This window comes from Sparus aurata, chromosome 1 (assembly GCF_900880675.1).
Source record: "Sparus aurata chromosome 1, fSpaAur1.1, whole genome shotgun sequence".
Taxonomy (NCBI): domain Eukaryota; kingdom Metazoa; phylum Chordata; class Actinopteri; order Spariformes; family Sparidae; genus Sparus; species Sparus aurata.
This window is the reverse complement of record NC_044187.1, coordinates 18443408-18449843: the sequence shown is the minus strand read 5'-3', so window position 1 is coordinate 18449843 and position 6436 is coordinate 18443408. Positions and strand designations below refer to the sequence as shown.

Genomic DNA, 6436 nt, shown 5'->3' with positions numbered 1-6436 from the left:
TACAGTACACTCACTGGAGTTACTGTTGCATTGTTATGCAGGGGTGATAATGAGAAAAAAAAGGCAGAAGGTGAAATATTGTGCATGGATGTTTAATAAGGTGGCTCTCTCGAATTCCCACCTATGGTCCCTCTGTTGATGCCGGCATCTGGCAGCTTCATAATGTATACCTGGTAACTGCCAGATGAGGGGTGTTTACATTAGCAATGCCGTTTTTTGGTTTGTTTTCTCCCATGCTCCTCCAACCCCTATCTTCATTAAAAAAGTAAACTTGTCTCATTGTGAGGTGTTGTGTTTGTGTCTTCTTTTTTCCGCCCTGATCGGGAGAAGCGCTCCTAATTTGGTTGCATTCTGTACAATGAAAATAAAAGGGCTTTCTATTCTCTTACGGGGGAATCTGCATTTTAGATTAACTACAATCATTTACAGCTTTTATGTTCATCTATAGAGCAATCAGCCTGCATGCAGATAGTGTTTTAAGGATAATGTGAGTGCAGTGGAATTGGTAATTTTGTCCCATGGCAACCAATTAACACATTGATCACCCGAACAAGCCGGTTCATGTGCACTGTAACCACAGAAACAGACGCCCTTGTTTTTTGTAATGCCACAGTATTTATTAAGATAACTGTGGTTCTTTAATTTCGAGACAACCTAGTGCATTACTCAAAACTGCATTCTTTGATTTGTACGATAGAAGCAAGTCTACACCTACAATGGAAAAGTGTTTCAAGCTAAAATTGTTTGGACACTGTGTGTTGTGAAGGATTGAATACTGTTATCTCAGATCTAAAATATCATATGGGCCAGCACATTATTTATTTCCTATTCCAAATGTATTTAGAATATATAGAACTGATGAGGAGCACTGCTCATTAACCATGTGATTCGGAGTTAATATTATTATTGTAATGTTGAAAACAACAGGCTGCAACATGAAAACGCACACAGATTGAATGAATACTCTATTCAGCGTATGGAAATAGTGTAACTGATATCACATACCTTACGTGAGTGAGATGAGCACATGAATGCAATTTTTTCTTTAATCTTAACCCAGATGATTTCTTCCTAACCCTAACCAAGTTTGAAAAGTATAACCAGACAAACTTGACCACAGAGCCCCTTCAGAAGCAAAACCAACACTGAAGGTTGTAACTGTAGAGCATCACGGTTTGAAGCCTAAGGACACTGACCAAGTTGACAAATTTAATGAGTAGGGAGTGAGAATGTTTTTGTAAATTAACTCTTCATTCATATCCACTTACAATTATATCTGATTAGGCAGTTTGGCAGGGGTTGCATAACTCTTAACTCCCATTATGACACCACCAGGCCGGTGGGAGCACGTAGCACTGATTTATAATATCACCTCCTCATCTGTTACATGCCGGGGTTATATTTGTCGATAACGACATCCAAAATGCACTTAATGACTCTTCAACTTTTATCCAACAGTGGATAAATGTCAGCCGTTGTTCCCTGACATGCGTCATACATGCGTTTCATGCATTCAAGCTGAATGCGTCTCGGTCCCCTGCCGGGACGAGCCTTCAACGCTTAAGCTCCAGCTTTCATTGTCTCTCGCTCACAAGAGCTTCCTCCATTAGCAGTCTGTCACAGCTCAGAGTCCACTTGTGTGAATGATGCTGATCAGCAATTAGCAGCCATGCGGAGGCAAGGGACGATCTGTATGTGGCTGCTGACCTTCTCACAGTCACAGGAACACACATCCAGGCTCCAAACAGGCAGAGCCAGAGAGGGAAAAGAGCGAGGAGTCGAGGCAGCTTAAGACACAAAGTGGAAAGGAAATGAAATCACTGACGGAGCAGATGAAGAGGCACACATTCAAAGCAGAGGATCTGAAAAGGGGGAAAGTCATATGAATCAAAGGCACTGAGTAAGAAAGTGTGCGATTCAGAAACAAGGGGACTGAGAAATCTCATCTTAAACAGAGCTCAGAATACAAAAGTAGAGGGACATGTGCTCTTGATCCTGCTGAATGAAGTTCTCCATGCTCAACATACTGCACTTATTTAGATGCACTAATTCTGCGTGTTTCTAATTTGTAACACAAGTAGAGAGCGGTGTAAGATTAGCATAAGCAATGTCGCAGCAGGAGGCGTTTTTCATTGCGTTTATAACTTTGCCTGACCTTCGAGCATTCTTGTTATCTCATTTGTTAAGGCAAATGTTTTTGGTTGCTTACGTTGGCTGGCGTTTTAATTTCACCTCATTTTTCCTACCTATCTTTCCACGTGGATATCAGGCGGGAGGAGAAAACTCTGGAAAAATACCATTAGGTTGAAATGTGTCACTGCACAGCCAGGCAGGGGATTGTGAGTCGCGGGGAGAGGCGAGGGGAGGGGGGGGGGGTCTGAGTGTGATGACTCATGCCATGATTACATGCCATTGCTATGTAATGATGGAGAGTGTGTGTACGTGTGAGTGTGAAGGGGCTAGAGGAGCTGCAGCAGCAAACACACGAGGAGTCGGAGCTCATCTCTCCCTGCCTGCAACCGTCGCATACGTTGACTTGCAAGTGTTTCTCGTTCAGAAAGAGGGTATATGATTATTCAAGTCACTGATCAGTTATGAGCCACTATCGTTCAATTCAGACATGCAAAGCCATTTTCCTCCCTTGTTGCTTCTGTGTGGAATGTGACGTCATTGTGTGTTCAAAAATAGACATATTTCGGTGTGAGTCAGACATGATCGGGTGCATTTAATCCTTGAGGGTAAAAGTATCTGCGCCTCGCTCTGTGTATTGTTGTTTATATTAATCATTGCCTGCCTTTGTCCCATTATACAATGCTGCGTCTGAAAACCTCTTAATCACTTAATGATGTGTTTTCGTCTTTTGTTCACTTGTGCTTCAGATGAAGTCTACCGCTGCATACGCAGCATTTCACACGAGAGAACGTAGATCTGGGCTCAAATCTCTGCCCAGTTACAGCCTCGTCCACGAGGGAAGAGCATCTCCAATATTTATAAATGTTGCGCTGCCTGGATTCACCTCCGCGCTGCTCTGTGGATTTGCTGCTCTGAGCTTTTAGGTCAGAAATATTGCTTATGGAGAAACATACCATCGCTACGATCTCCTCACATCTGATCAATTGTATTATTTGTGTCAATAGTGAACGGTTCAAGGTGATTTAACAACACAGGGTTGCGTGATCAAATGACAGTTTCTCCTCACAAAGCACATATATACAGTTATTTATAAACATTATGTACAGAACATGCACACGTATACACCCAGGAAATAATTCTGTAGTGCTTTTTTTAGATTTGCAGCTCGATCAGTGTAAACAGCACCATCAAGATAGCGATTATTACATGGTTGGCAGCTTCGCATTAAACCTTCGACATTAGGCAAACACTGTCCATCAAATCTGACTGCCTTTGAGCATCAAGCATTAATAATGTAAAAACACACCTCTCCACTTACCATGGTATGACGGCTCAGAACGCTGTCAGCCAGTTAAGTGCAACAGCTTGATCTGGGATGTCGTGGCGGGGACCAATCTCTGTGAAGATGTCGGTGCAACAGTCTCTGATTTCCCTCTGTTTGAGCCTCATCCATTTCATGTCCCAGCCACTGGACTTTAGCCAGGAGCAGCCTTAAATCCAATCTGGATTAGCATGACTTCATCCCGACCCCTCTCCCTCTTCCTCATGGGGTTGTCTGGCTGGTCAGGTTGGATGGCTGAAAGATGCCACAGGCAGTGGATGCAACAAAGTCTGCTGGTCCTAATCCAAAACCCGCATTTTCTTCTCTACTGCTGATTTATTTATTTATGCCTTTGGCAATATGTGTTTCAGCAACAGAAATAACTGAAATGTTGTGACACTTTTGAAGGCGCTCGCTCCCAGTTCTGATCCTGCATTGTGTTGATAGGTCAGTAAGCTTTTCGTTGCTGTCAATTATATGTGAAAACAACAAAAATTCCTGTAATTTGTTAAAGTATTTTTGGTGACTCATCTTGAACACAGCGGTGTATATCCGTTTAAATCTGTGACTGTTGAAGTGTATTTGGATCTCAGTCGAACTTTGCTAAAGGATGTCATCTGGATGGACGCCGGCAGTCCTCTACAGCTCCACATCCACAGCTTACTGTTGCTCTGTGCTCACTAAAGTACACCCAATTTTGAGCAATCCAATTAAACCTGAAGGATTTTTGATTGAGATCCCTCTGAGATCGATACCCTGCCCACATCTCTGACTCCTATTTCGCTGTGACTTTACTGCTTCATGATGGATGGGCTGATGACATATGGCTGCAAAATGAAGCCAAGCCTGTAATCAGCATGTATGTGTGAGCGCCTGTGTGACATAACATAGCGTTAATAATGGCTCTGTTGCGTTTGGCAGGGCCGGTGAGTCTGCATACCAGCAGTCACAAGGATGTCTCTGCGTTTTGAGTACTCCAAGTACGACTTGTCAGAGTTGTACTGTAGGTCATAGATCAAACCCTCCACAACAGGATAAGGCCGGATCCATTGTGCACATCTGAAAGGTTAAGGTATAACTTGTATTCCTTTAACACCGAGGGGATGACAGCAGTGTGTCATGAGCTGGGATGAATTGTTAAGTGCAGGGGACCGGCCATGAAGCGGTGTCTGAGTGCGGAAGAGCCTTCAGTTGAGGAAAAAAGAAGTGGAAAAATTTGATTTAATCTGACGCTGAGTGGAAACCACTCTGCACTTTTTGTCGTGTTAATGTTTGCTCTCTAAGAATCTGAGACACGAGCTCCTATTTCTGTTTCGTTCTCCCCCACCTCTCAGTTAATCTGATGTGGATCTATGAAGTGTGCCGAACGCAAGCTGTGTTTCGTGCTCCAGAAATAGCATTGTTTCATGCTCACATTAGGGATGTGTCAGGTTGGTGACATTAGGCAGCAAATGGAGTTGCAGAATTTAATAAATGGAAAAAAAATCTGTTCTTGTTGGGAATTCATGGCCACTTGATTTACTCTAATCTTTCAAGCATGAAGACTTACCAAAGCTTCCCCCGTGCCCTCACTTTATATGCCTTCATCAGTGTATTGTTGTAATGTGCCAACTTCAGTCATGGCTTAAACCCTTGGGTGATACTGACAGTCTGGCTTGTTGTCTGATGTTTTAAATCAACTTCCCTCAGGGGTGCTGCTGTCTTGTTAGTCATCCTCTACAAAAAAACATGTGGCTGTTACACTGATATTTGTTTTCTCTGCAATAGCACCGAATCTCCCTTTTATCTCCCCTGTTTTCGTTGGATCATATGCGCGAATTGCTTACCCCATCAGAAGACGCAGACTGTGTGTGTGTGTGTGTGTGTGTGTGTGTGTATTTGTTTTTTGCTGACTCATTTGCATGTCTTCCCCCTGTCTTCTGTGTACTGTCTCAGGCCCACTCACACAGAAACCCCAGGGAAACTGCAGGTTCAGAGGCTAAGTCAAAGCTTGTGGGAAACTAATCTTTACCAATGCATACTCTTCCTCTCAGATCACCATGGATCTCCAACTGGGGTCATCTCCACTGTCCTGAACCGAGATCTGATGTCTGTGAGGAATGCAGTCCTACAGCTCTGTGGAATGATGACACTCATGTAGATAGGAAAGGAAAACAAAATACCACTGGTGTCTGTTTTAAAATCTCAGAAAGTTATATTAAACTTAAATGACAGATACGCTACATAGAATGATAATACAATGTTTTCTTTGATTAACTTTGTTTTTCTTTCTCTAACTCAAATGCTCTCCATGCTATCTTTTTCTCCACAGTTTTGAAACAATATTCTTTTGTTTCATTGAAATAAGGCTCCACAATACTCCAAATTGAGCAATATTTGTGTTTGGATACTGGGATTGTAATCAGGATTCTGACTTGGCTGAACTGCAATAAATAAAATTTTCAACTTAATGTGTAAGTCTGAGATGTTTGTTTTCTCGCTGTTATTAATCTTCATTTGATCAGGTAATTCTTTAGGGAGAAGAAGAAGAAAAAATTAATAATCAAACAACCACAGAACCAGCATACAAAATACAAACACGAATCAGGCCAGACAACCACAATTGAAGGACAATTAATACAGGTCATACAAAACATCAGATAATAAGTATTAAAATCTCCTAGGTTGGAAAAAGAATCTAGCTTGAGGGCAGTTTGCAAGTCATGGCATGAAAACAGTGCTAAAACCAGTTCGGTCAACATGAATGCATGCATTGGTAATATCCCAGGTCAAGTTTTTATTGGATTGTACTGGTCGCATATTATGCTCAAATTCAGATTCATGCTTTTATATGCCTGTCTCTTTAAGGTCCCCTCCCTCCCGCCCAGTCTGCTCTGATTGGTCGACACTCACAGGCATGAGTTGGTACCGCCCATCATCTTTTTTGCATGAGCTCTGCCAGTGTTTCTGCAACCATGGCTGTGATGGAGGCATGACTGAGGG

General features: G+C 42.4%; 1 long non-coding RNA gene across 1 annotated transcript; it reads right to left on the bottom strand.

Annotated features, from left to right (window-relative positions):
• Nucleotides 1-595: 595 nt before the first annotated feature.
• LOC115579871 (uncharacterized) lies at nucleotides 596-3712 on the bottom strand. The gene is made up of 2 exons (XR_003983756.1): nucleotides 3452-3712; nucleotides 596-1787 (listed from the first exon to the last, which is right to left on the bottom strand). It is a non-coding gene; the product is annotated as an uncharacterized LOC115579871 (long non-coding RNA).
• Between the last annotated feature and the right edge of the window lie 2724 nt (nucleotides 3713-6436).